This window comes from Zootermopsis nevadensis, unplaced genomic scaffold, assembly GCF_977971745.1.
Source record: "Zootermopsis nevadensis isolate Lab colony 2312 unplaced genomic scaffold, Znev_1.0 Znev_ptg000019l, whole genome shotgun sequence".
Classification (NCBI taxonomy): domain Eukaryota; kingdom Metazoa; phylum Arthropoda; class Insecta; order Blattodea; family Termopsidae; genus Zootermopsis; species Zootermopsis nevadensis.
This window is the reverse complement of record NW_028259151.1, coordinates 9962226-9976055: the sequence shown is the minus strand read 5'-3', so window position 1 is coordinate 9976055 and position 13830 is coordinate 9962226.

Genomic DNA, 13830 nt, shown 5'->3' with positions numbered 1-13830 from the left:
CTTGTAATCTTGGGGTCTCGGGTTCGATTCCCGGCGGTGCCCGAATTTATAACTTGTGTTGGGCAAGGCCGTGGTCTAGGCAACACGGAGTTTTCCTCCGTGGCATCCCAACAATTACTCCATTCACACACAGAAGAAGGCAATGGCAAACCACTTCTGGATCATCTGCCAAGAACGTATATGAACAGGTCCCAGTCCGAGAAAAGGATGGAAGGATCCTGTTCATATGGACCTGTCGTCAGACAGAACACTAAATAATAATAATAATAATGCAGTATATAGGGCCCCAAATGGTAAGAGGGCGCCCGGAGTTTGTAGGACCTCTACCACTGTTACCACCGTCTGCAAATCGCTGTAGTGCAGTCCGCATTGGAATTCTCTAATCTCGGGAAATGTGAGGTTGATGGGTTGATAAACGTGTGAACAGTTGCTCGAAATGGATGTTGATGAAAGAACTGTAAAATAAATGTAAAGTTTATTGATTCCTCTTGTTCTGTTAGCTAAACCGGAAGTTCTTTATGAATTGCGCAGGTCACAAAATGTTGAATAAATTCCGTGAAGATAAATTGGAATTGACACAGAAGAAAGCGGTTTTGGTCTATTTTAATGTACGAAAACTCGGTATTTATTTGGAAAACGATAAACCAGAGTACGAAGCGATGAACATTATCATTCATGATTTCTGGTTTTTGTTAGGTTATCTTCTGAAGGTAACCGAATTAAACCACTTAGAGCGAGGTCTTTCGCTCGGCGTAAGGGGTTCCGCTCGTGTACCAGAGTCGCAGTTTGATTATTTCTCCAATATTAAACTTAATTTTAATTAAATGGTTATGACGGTGTATACTGGATTTCACTTTAAGTTCAAATGTAGCATGAGAGCTTGTTTAAAACGTGTAAGTATAATGTGAGATAATTCTCAACGCTATAAAAGACTAGACGTCATAAACAAGTGTAGAAGTTGAAGTCCTCTAATAGCAGCACTCGAGGAAAATGAAGGCAGAAAATTTATGATAAATTTGCATCAGTAGTCAGCAAAGCAGCGAAGTTCAGGTGACAGAGAGGAGGATGGGTTAATGATATCCTTAAAGAGTTAACGCCCTCGGCTGCATCACCTTCTAAAAATAGCGCCCAGTAACAGAAGACATTGTTTTTGTTTCTTGTCTCACCTCGAGGTCTTGATGAACTCCAACTCAAGAAAAATTAACTTACAGACCGATATGTACATCTGATAAAATTTAAGAAAAGACAACACCTCGCCCAAAATTGAAAAAACAAATGGCATGAAACATCACCAAATGGAATTCATATTTGAGTTTTAAGTTCGTAAATATTTTACACCTGATGATGGTTTTATAAAAACTGAAACATGTTGTGTAAAAGATGTTCCAAAATGTAAATCGATCAATCGATATGGAACATCAATGATATTTTATTATCTTAATTATAAGAAATTTTAAATATTGTGATAAGACGGATTAAAATAAATTATTGTTAGAATATTCACAATATGACGCAATTACACTATCTTAATTAACCTTTCTTTTTAAAAATCTAAAATTGTTTCGAAATTAATGATTGGAACAGTCGTAAAAATATCTCTTACAGTTACGGAATAAATATTTACTTTATTTCGTGATGATTTACTTGTTACTTACGTAGGTTACTGACAGTTCAGAGCATTAATTCTGAGGTAACAGCGCAAAGTAATTCCTGCCGCATGAGAGTCCAGGCCAGATTTTGGTGGATCACGTGTTGTGGAAGGAAACTGGTAAAAGATGGAATAAATAATCCTTCGGGGAAACTGAGATAGCGCCACGTCGCACTATTAATATTAACCAGCAGACACTCGCTTACGACGTTGCAAAAGGAACATAAAATACATTTACTGAAGCTATTCACGACAATAGTCGTTGGAGGTCACAGGCCGAGATGAACTTTTCGGTTGTTCCGAAGGCAAGGTTCGCCCTTTGAAAGGAGCGAGGTTAAGGTCATTCTCAGCGTAAATCAGTGCTGTAAATAAGTGGAAGACGTCCGCAAAATTAAGCATGAGAGTCTTCTTCAAAGAATCTTATCTTCCGAGGAGCTCCATTCTAATAAATGGAATATTGTCCATATTTTTGAGCTCTGCTAGTCACTTCTGTTCCCTGTGGCCCTCTAAGGTAATAATTCCGATCACGTTGGACAGCCTTTCGACATCTACAGGTTGTCAAAAAAAAGATGTACACACATTCAATGAATGAAATAAATAAATGTTGATAACCTAAACCCTCCGCCATTTTTAATATCTGAATCATGGGAAAATACATCGCTGTACCATCTGTTAAATGTAGACCGCACTAGTTTTCCCTCTTAAACACACTGACATCTATAACAAGGTTAATATTCCGTATTATAATGTGTATACATCTTTTTGTGACAGCCTGTAGAGTGCATTTGGATTGGATTCAGTTGAGTCAGGGCACGGTCCAGTGGCGAGCACTTGTAAGCACATAAAAGGAGGACAGTGTTCCACATGGTTATAAAAATGTTATTGCATTCAGGACCATCTTCTATTAATGCCCAAATTTATGTATTTTTAATATTTGAACCAAGTTGCACCATGGCAATGATATTGACGATAACACTTCAAGGGCAGACCATGTTACTGGCTCTGAGGTGTCGGAGTCTATATGCCTCGTATTTTGAGTGATAATTGATGAGCATTCATACATACGAGGTGCGATCGGAAAGTTTAAAGACTGCGCGTATAAAAACCCGTACACTTATCTCAGGTGTTAAATTCATCCATCACCCTCGAAGTAGTTCCCCTGGGAGTGAACACAACGATCCCAGCGCCGCTGCCAAGCCTGGAAGCATCCCTGGAAATCTTTCTTTGTCAGCCTGTCAAGCACCATCTGCGATTCTGCCTGAATCTCTTCTATCGTCTCAAATCTCCTTCCCTTTAGCTGAATTTTCATCTTTGGGAAGAGGAAGAAGTCACACGGAGCTTAGAAAGGAAGCTGGGGTCGGTTCTTGCAAGATCTTTGAGCTCCTGACAAACGAGAAGTCGATTCTGCTTCTGGTCCTCAGACAGGATGCGTCGCATGTGGAGTTCTTCCTTTAGAATCAGCTGACAGGTCCCATAGCCTATCCCAACAATGTCGCACAAGTCGTTGATGGTTCACAGGACGACCTAGCTTCAGAGTCCGTAATAATCTGCTTATCATTTCATTTGTGGAACTGTCTCCGATGCGGATAATACTTTAATCTACGCTAAAGATCGATTCATCCATTAACTCGTTAAAGTATTTAAAATTTTTAACATTTATGATCTCTGTGCATTTTAGATAATAAACAACAATACCTGCCTTATTCTGTTTATCCCAGAAATCATGGGTTTCTTCCGCTGGGGTCTTGAACCGTCTGTAAAACACTTGTCTTACAGGACAGTCGTATCCCATGACAACTCGTTAAGACAAGTGACAAGCGCCTGGCGTAATTGCCTGTCCATACGTTGACCCCGGTATTGTGCTTTGTCTGAAGGCAAGGGACACGATGCGAGATGATGATCTTTGCGGAGGGTGGACAAAGTGTTTGACGGCGACACTCACCGGGCGCTGTGGCAATGCTGAGATTATTCTGAGCTTCGAAACAGACGACATCATATCCTTCCAGATTCTTAGCCCACTCTCTGTTCGTTACTAGCGGAGTTGCTGCAGTTTTTCTGTGGGGGGGATACGACAAATGTTGGTATTTCTTTTATTAACTGAAGACTTGTCATAGGACTAGATTATTCGTTACGTATCAGCGAATATCGCAGGAAAAGCATTTAATGGTTATTGTCCTTAAATCGCCGAGACACGAACCCAGAATTGTTTTCGGGTTTGTGGCTTTAGTTCCTGTAATTTTCTGCCCGAAATAGATTAAACGATGTTTCTCTACGGACCATTCTTCTGTCAATTTGGTTTTTGTTCTCCAGAAACCATCTTCATCGGGACTGGAACCGAGGACAGTTTTTTGGAATTGTGATCTTTGTTTCTGTAACTTTCTCTCCCCCCCCCCCACCTCCATTTTGGTTTCCGCGCCGTTTTTGTCTTGCTTGGTTTCCGAGTTACATGAACCGTCCTCAGGGAGTCTCGAACCTGGTTTATCGTCTTCAGGTTAATACAATTTTGTCTGTAGTTCTGATTTCCGCCGTGCGTCCCTTTAGCGTTGTAAAATAACCTACGGATAATTGAATAAAAATTTCTTGGATATTATCCATCGTCTAGTAAATATAAAACGTAAAACGACGTTTCGGAGATAGGGATTAGCTCTATCTAGTGGGCCCAACTGTGTAGGAACCTGAAGACGGAGATAGAGTCCCATCTCCGAAACGTCGTTTTACGTTTTATATTTACTAGACGATGGATAATATCCAAGAGGTCCGGAGATAGGGATTAGCTCTATCTAGTGGGCCCAACTGTGTAGGAACCTGAAGACGGAGATAGAGTCCCATCTCCGAAACGTCGTTTTACGTTTTATATTTACTAGACGATGGATAATATCCAAGGAAATTTTTATTCAATTGACTCTTCACTATCGTCAAGAAGTTTTAGATTTAACCTACGGATAAGTTTCAGTCAGTCAAATCGCACACCTCTGTGCACCCCTGCACCATACAATACAAATTCTTTTTCTGATCGTGGGTCAGTGGAGTTTTGTATGTGAACCTTCCATCACCCGGCAGTCCGCGAAACATTCACAGATCCGGGACCAGAGACTGTGGGAGAAGTTTTGCTCTGAACTTCCGCCCTTTTGTTATCCGCGTGTCCTTTCATTAGAAAGCTCACCGCTCGCAAGAGATCGCGCCATATGCACTTCATAACAACGCGCCCCGCGCCACTATGAAACAGTGACGTCACAATGACAAGCGACGCTGGATTTGAACAGCGGTTTTGATAATTGTGCGGTGATACATTAACAGATTTGACTCACACTGAGGCCTTGAAACGTAAACCTTGGTTAATAACAATAACATGACAGAGTATAAAGATTTCTGTCTTCTGGGTTGTTGCGCTGTGTAGTCTGGTCGATGTTAACCAACGTTTCAGAGGTCATACTGCCTCCGTCATCAGAGTATGAAGATTTCTGTCTTCTGGGTTGTTGCGCCGTGTAGTCTGGTCGATGTTAACCAACGTTTCAGAGGTCATACTGCCTCCGTCATCAGAGTATGAAGATTTCTGTCTTCTGGGTTGTTGCGCTGTGTAGTCTGGTCGATGTTAACCAACGTTTCAGAGGTCATACTGCCTCCGTCATCAGAGTATGAAGATTTCTGTCTTCAGGGTTGTTACGCTGTGTAGTCTGGTCGATGTTAACCAACGTTTGAGAGGTCATACTGCCTCCGTCATCAGAGTATGAAGATTTCCGTCTTCTGGGTTGTTGCGCTGTGTAGTCTGGTCGATGTTAACCAACGTTTCAGAGGTCATACTGCCTCCGTCATCAGAGTATGAAGATTTCTGTCTTCAGGGTTGTTACGCTGTGTAGTCTGGTCGATGTTAACCAACGTTTCAGAGGTCATACTGCCTCCATCATCAGAGTATGAAGATTTCTGTCTTCTGGGTTGTTGCGCTGTGTAGTCTGGTCGATGTTTACCAACGTTTCAGAGGTCATACTGCCTCGGTCATCAGAGTATGAAGATGTCTGTCTTCTGGGTTGTTGCGCTGTGTAGTCTGGTCGATGTTAACCAACGTTTCAGAGGTCATACTGCCTCCGTCATCAGGGCGATGTTACCTTTGGCTGCAGATATTTGTTTAACGACGTTCAGCACACGAGAAAAGCCATAAATCATCTCAGTTTATGAGTCTCCTGCTGATGGTTTATAAATATCACGAGCTGAGTAAAGAAATTAAAGTTGTGATGGTTATTTTTAGAGGTCGACGCCGACAGTACTCATGTGAATGAGGCAAACATGAAACGGATTGATACGCCATTTTACGATCGTTTCATTTACTTTTGAGAGGTGTTAACTCCTTTGAACGCGGCTATAGGAATGAGTGTACAAGACCAGAGATGTAGTCTCAGTATAAGTAAGTAATTTGCAGTCTTTGTGCGTTTTACAACGACTGAGACACAAGTTCTGTGGGGATAAACATGAAGGTTTACGCAGAAGATGTGTATAAAACAATTTTTGTTTTAAAGGCGGGATATGTTGCACGTATTGTAGAGGCGACTAATGCGTGCAAAGTTTTGGTCAGGAAACCCGGAGGGCAGAGATCACTTGTGATGCCTAGGTACGGGTTGAAGGATATTAAAATAAATTTATAAAAATAGGGCTGGGGATATAAATGTTTCTGTCATTAAACTGATGCGTTTTCTTGTATGTTTTCCTCTGTCTCTTAGTTTTAAACTTGTTAATTTTGTTTAAGGAAATAATCCCTGTTTACATTGAGAATCGTATAAAACCCACGGATACAAAATGAAAAGTTAATGACTGTTGAAGGAAGTGTCTCATTTATCGGGTTAAGTCAAGGAGGATGAGACAGATAAAAGAATTTATGGATTTTACGTGAAACTCGCAGATGGAACACCCGAAGGGAAGAGGTTCTTTGTGATTAAAGCAAATGTGAGGATAATATTAAAATGGACGTTGAAGAAGTATGCTTTGAGGGTGTAGACTGGATTCATCTGACACAGGATAAGTTTCAATTACACAATATCGTGAGCACGGTAATCCACCGCCAGGTTTCATGAAAGTAGGGATGTATCTGACCAGCTGAGAAACTCTGATATATTATCATTAATCCGTGTTAGGTAGATAAGTACCGATATTTCTGTTGTGCACAGAAGCGAACATGAAATGACACGGAAACTTAATTTTTAAGCATCTGGTAGGTGTCCGTTCCAGGACATCATCTGTAAGTCTTGGAAGCACTTATATTAGATGACCAGGCAGGCATAGGGCCTTAAAGAACAAGTCTATCCATCCATCCACTTGCCTCCTCCTTCGGGCGATTTACAGATCTGCATGTCGTCAGTAACTCCTCCTCTAAGTAGGTTCTTACTGAGGCCGTCTGTGGTGTAACTTTTTCTTCGTACTGAGACTCACTGCGTTAAAGAACGCCTATAAGGGAAGGTTAGGTTTGGTTTATATTATCCAGTTTTACGTAGTATGAAGAGGAACGATGCAGATTATCCTTCTGTTAAGTCATGTGTCAGTAGGACTTAAATTGACGGAGGGGTTTCGTATATGAATTTTGGTAGGAAGCCATTGTTTAAAATTTATGTCTTCAGGAACACCAACACGAGGTTAGCACGAAGGAACGCAAAAAAGTGCGTTTCCGGCCAAATGATATTGAGACAGGATTTCGATCGAGGGCCTCTGACGGATGTTATCTGATGTTAAAATATCGGCTTCAGCTGCAATTCCAACCTGAAAGCTGTTACTTACTTAAAATTAATGAAGTCTCTTAAAAGCCAAAAAAGGATTCACAGTATAAATATTTCTCATTGTGACCGGATTTCCTGCGATTTACAAAAAATCGATCCTTATAAATGGATCTGAAGGTATTATGTATATAGGGCTGTATATCTGTAAGTAACCCCATGCGGCAGAGACCATGTTGAGAAGCTGACAGTCGCATAACCAGTCAAGAAATTCCCCGCTTTATATGGAATCTGAACGTTCATTACCGTACACACAAGAGGCTACCACTGGCCCATATCCTGTGCCAGACGAACCCAGTCCACACACACACACACACTTTACGTCTTTAAGAGCAATTTTAATATTATCCTGCGGACGAATATTTATCAGAGCGATACAGTTAGCTGATGTGTGCGGTCACTGAGCATTGACGTTTCGTACAAGATTCGAGGTTTTTATTTTGGCGAAAGTTGAGTTATGATTTTCTGGAATTACTCAGAAATCATAATCCACGCAATATCTTTCTTAGTATACCAGACGCAAAATATCTACGAGCCTGTGCTGTGGCACAATGAGAGGTAAAGGGAGATACCTGGACGTCTTATGCACTAAAACTTCCCCTCCGTCCGCCAATGCGTAAATTTGTGATGGTGAACAGGGCTCGGAGATACTTTGCGGCAGGTATAACGGACTGGAAACTGGAAATCGCTGACCTGACCAAGAAGTTCCGGCTTTTTACGGGTCTCCAAGTCTGATTGCTCGTTAACTTGATCGGACAACTCTCTCTCAAACCGCGTTTAATGATTCGTGTATTATCCTTGCTTGTAACACGTGATTCTGACGTCTCGTAGACCTGAACGAACTCTGTCGGCGCCTCTCCGTCACAGAACAACAAAACATAAATGGGTGCTAAATTATTACACTTTGTTTTTCCTCAGTGGCTGCCGTTATGCATACAGAACAGGAGAAGAGGTTAACGTGTGTAATGTGTGGATAGTAGTGTTAAATCATGCATGTATGTAGTCATTTTAATTATTCTTGGCGCTTAAGTTGAAAGGTACTTGAATAATTAGCGAGGTTGTTAATCTGTGGCGTATTATCACGTCCCTGCTACTTGGAATTTGACTCGAGTTTCTAACGAATTATCGTTAGTGCAAACATTCAGCTGTAAAACATCTTATGGATTTTTTTTAAAAAGATTTTTCTGCCCGCATTACTCACGTCTCGGTATTATTATTATTATTATTATTATTATTATTTAGTGTTCTGTCTGACGACAGGTCCATATGAACAGGATCCTTCCATCCTTTTCTCTTCTCGGACTGGGACCTGTTCATATACGTTCTTGGCAGATGATCCAGAAGTGGTTTGCCATTGCCTTCTTCTGTGTGTGAATGGAGTAATTGTTGGGATGCCCCCGGAGGAAAACTCCGTGTTGCCTAGACCACGGCCTTGCCCAACACAAGTTATAAATTCGGGCACCGCCGGGAATCGAACCCGAGACCCCAGGATTACAAGGCCAGCGTTCTAACCGCTAGACCACCGTGGCGGTCACGTCTCGTACTGGCTATAAATTGTGTTTATGGATTTCATAACACATGGTTAATTTTACAATGCGAGAAATGATGTATCTGGTTCATAGTTTATTGAAAGGCGTACCATCGGAAGTGGTTACATTGTATCGAATGAAAAAGAATGAAAACGAATTGTGGATGGTGACTTAATGGAAATTATGTATTTTAATTAACAACTTCGCCTTCAATTTAAATTTATGGGAATTGCATTTGGTGTCAGTGCTCCGTTAAAGAATCAAAATTCTTCATTCAGCCGTTATCTAACTTCATAGAACAGAGTGCTGACTGTCTGTAGCTGGATCTCCTACGGTAAAACCCGGGGCACTACAAATAGGCTCCTACAGTCAGGTTAGCACTCCTTCGGATCTCGGGCCTGGCACCGGTTATACCAACAGAGGTTTCTTGTGGTTTTACTCAGTCCCTTTGGAAAATTGCTGTTACAATACCTTACATATGCTGTCAAAGTTATTATTCATTGATAATCATATAATTCGACTCTTCACAGGCTGAGCTGTTCACGTCGTCGTTAAATTAACCAAAGAATAAGGGCAGGCAGACAGAGGTCAGAACCGTGTTGTATCGGCAGAGACCGAACGAAGTTCGTCTGACAACTTTTCAGCCCACTAAACCAAATTTCATCGAAATTCATTCAGTAATCCCGGAGATAAAACATTCGGATGTGGAGATAATACGATCGTGCCCTAAACTTGGAAGACCTGATGCCTGATGCCTACTTGTAGCGCTTACGGAGAGCAGCGTGGCAAGGACTGTGTTCCCAGAAGCTGGCGAAGTGCCTACTTGATGGCCAATCTGTCTATGTCTCTCTGGAAGCACATTGAAATACGCAGTGCAGAAGAGCACTTCTATGATAAACAAAGCCACCACCGAATACTGTTACTATAGTGTGATCGCATGAATTCGAACAGACGTCAGTACGTTTGTAATGACCTCCTGAGGATTCCCTCTGCTGTTTTCTTAACACGAATTGTTCGCTGTGTTAGACCATGTGGCTTACTATAGCCTATTACAGTCTATACGACAAGGGATCTGCAATCCTGATGGACAGGCTATATAAAATAAACTTCTTGTATAAAAGTTGCGGAGTACTGGAATTAATTTTTATTTCCTAAGCTAATTTTTTTATAAGTTACTATAATTATCAACTTATGTATTGCTGTGGAGATACTGATGTAAATTATTTGGACAAGGAGAGATACGAGAATGGCAGAAGATACAAGGATGCACACTTCTGGTGAACACTGTCGGACCGGTTCCGAGTTGTGAGGTTAACGGCTGTCACAGTGATGACATGCCTTATAATAAATATCTTCGCTTGCCATGAATTTCTGCGTGAAACGTCTATTGCAGAATGGAACAAAACCTTCTCATTGAAGTAGAATGGTGGCCAATATACGGACGAAATTTCTGCCACGTCATTTGCCTTGGTTGTGTGTGTGTGTGTGTGTGTTTGTTGTGAAATAACCAGGGAGTGAATGGCAGATTTAATAAAAATGAGCACTTTAATCTTGCGCTCCGTTTTTGTTTATTCCTATAACGCTGCTGTGTGATAGAAATCACTCCTCAATCTTCGATCTTGATCCGTTCCAGCACCGCCGATTAATTTTGAATTTAATCGTCAATAAAATGGGATGGAGTTTTATCGGAACATAAAAAAGGTGAACGACTCCAGTTGTAAAGCACATGAGCTGAAACTTTGCCGAAGAGAGACTGTCTCTTCAGAATAAATTCAAATGTAAAAACTGAAGTTTAAAAAAAATAATTAAATAATCACCTATTAAATAAGACTAAAAACGCTAAAATTATTGTGTAAAATTTGAGGTTGTTCATCGCAGGAATTAATTGGTTGAAGTAATTAATTTATTTCTTCAGAGACACTAAACGCCATATTTCTGTTTTTTTTTTTTTGGGGGGGGGGGGATTAGTAATAACCAAATAACTAACTCGATGGAGCACAGTCGTTCTTGAGAAGCTAACAACTAAACCCTGAACTGGGCCTAGTCAAGAAATCCATCATCCTTTATGAAACCAAAAGTTTCGTGTCTGTGTTCACAAGGGCCCTGAATTGGTAATATATTTTAATCTTTACGTTTTCATACAGCAGACGGGAAGACGGAAGATTCTGAACTGGAAGGTATTAAACCCTACCCTAATTCTATCTGCTCTTAATTTCCTCGTAAGTGAAATGTTGGCTTCTTACCATAATGTCCCCAAATGTTTGAATTTTGCCAAATTTTCGAAGGTTCTGTTAGTTATTCTCAAATAGAATGGAGATGAAATCAGGTACACTGGCTATCCCTCAATTACAACGTGTTTGATGATAATGTAGTTCTGCGTTTTGGAGCCTTGTAGACTCATCGGTAGGTGCCAGTGTTTCGGAGGAAGCCAGCCATTTATGGAACCAAAAATTCATTAAGTGTCCACCGCCTGTTCTATGCTCAGCCAGAATTATGTTCGCGCTACAGGGACTCGAAGTGAGGAATTCTTTATTTTATGTTAAAAAAAAAGTGCCGTTTTCAAAAGAGTTGCTCACAATTTGCCAGAATACTTACATAGTCTTTTCGAGTGCCTCTTGGAATTTTAATGAATAATGTATGAATTCATTATGCTCGTAATTTTGTCTTGAAATCCACGAGTCAGTGTTTTGAAGGAATGTAGAAAGAGTGGCTACGTACTGAGACGATGGTCAGACCTTAGTAGTGGTGATGGTAACATGGCAAGGTACTATGCCAAGTGTCCTTGTCATCATCACTTATCCTTGAGGATCGCCTCCACGTGTCTGCTCTGCGAACTGGTTTTCGTGAGCAGTTCTTGAGAGTTCTTAAATGTAATACAAGTGTACATTTATACATTATCACAACTTAACAGAATTTGCATACTTGGTGCTTGTATTTTTCTTGAAAGCTGAAATAATTGTCCCAGATATTCGCTTCAAGACGTATAAATCGGTATTTCAGAAAAAAAAAATTACACTCGTGTTAGTGTTACCTGTTTTGAAGTCTGTTAAATTGTACCGTGAAAAATCATCAAATTTTGAACTTCGTATTAAATATTATTAGAATTATGAAATTGAGCAGGATGAGATGGTCAGGGCATGTAGCACGCCATATTGGCCACTTATGAGGCAACAGGACCACACAGTGACGTATGATTGATTGGAGATTTTCGGAGAATTTATAACTTTGTGTAATGTGAAATACCAACATGGCGGCAGCATGAAAGATAAATAAAAAATATGATTTCACTAGGATTCGATCGTATTACCCCGTATTGCCCCAGAACTAAAGAGCCTTAAGACCTGTAATTTTTTATTTAAGGTACAGAAGACCACGAGGTCACGCGATTTGAGTAGTCACAAATCTCTCTTAAACCAATATTAAATGAATTAAGATAAAGGTTCTGTCTTTGCCAATTGCAGATAAGAAGCGAATTGTTCTGTCCGAGCCCTAGTTAAACAGGAGTTACACTTAGATAGAATTTTGCTGTTAATAGCAGTTGTAACTTCCGTTCTGCCATGAAGGATTGCGGAAATGTTTTACATTACACCAACACGCGTAAGATAAAGTATGGACCCTTGGCAGGACACAATACAACCGTTCATTATCCACAAATTTCAGGGTTATTCAATGGTCTTTATTACTCTTTGGCACGCAACGGAGAAAACAGAGGTTCAGTGCACTGTTTCTGGTATTCGAATGGTCTTCTTCGTGGAAAAGTGTCCTTCAGCGACGTCTTGGTGATGATTCTCGCTGTTAACATTGCATTATCAGTCCACTTGAACTAATAAGCTTTTCTGCGTTGACGACACCGGTCATGATTTGTTTAAATTCCAGAGCTTTGCCAGTTAAGGTTTCGTTGATGGATTTTGCAGTGGTACGCTGTATTAATTCATTCTGGGTACCTGAGACTCGCAATGCCATACCATTTCAGAGACAATCGCGGAAGCGAAAAGCCGTCAGAAAGTACACACAAGCTTAGGTAGTTCGAAATTTTGCAGGGAAGCTTGCATGAAATCTAATCTCTTTGTCTGGTCTTGCGTTGAATAGAGACAAGCAGTTTCTCCAAACACTTCAGGATCAGATGTTACGGAACGTGCAAATATACACATTCGCGCAGTTGAGGTTATGTCTGTTGAATAGTAATGACACTTGAGTTTCGGCGTCACTTGAAATATCAGATTAGACGGACAGCTTCAAATATTTTCACTCAGTGTGTGCAGTGAAGCTTTTGTCACAAAACGTGTATACGGACACGTATTACAGAAATCGCATATGATTTTGGTGAAATGCGTTATTTTAAACCTACCTTAGATTTTGTTGAGGCATTTTGATTTTGGTTTAATTTGTTTTTAAGAGTTACCTTACTGAAGGGCTTAATTGTATTACACGCTTACATTTCGAGAACTTTAACAGATTATTTAAAACTGCACACGACACAAATATTTCCATGTATAAGGTTCTACCATTTTAAATTAAGTTAAAGGTCTATTTTACGTAACACTTTAAATCACAGTGGCCATTATACGTAACATTTTCACTAAAACTGAATAACTCTGTGCTTGGTTTTAATTATGATTCTTGGTATTTAATTATTCGTGTTTTTTTCCGTCTAATCACAATTGTATATAAATAAAATTATACGTAAGATATTAAAATAACAGTAATTAAGTTTTAGTTTATAAGATTATAATTTTTAACTTTTAACTTTACACCTGAAGATGGTTCAATGTAACCGAAACAAGTAAAAAGTTGTACCAAATATGTAAATGATATTTTAATATCTTATGTATAATTTTATTTATATACAATTGTGATTAGACGGGAAAAATACACGAATAATTAAATTTTAATTCAT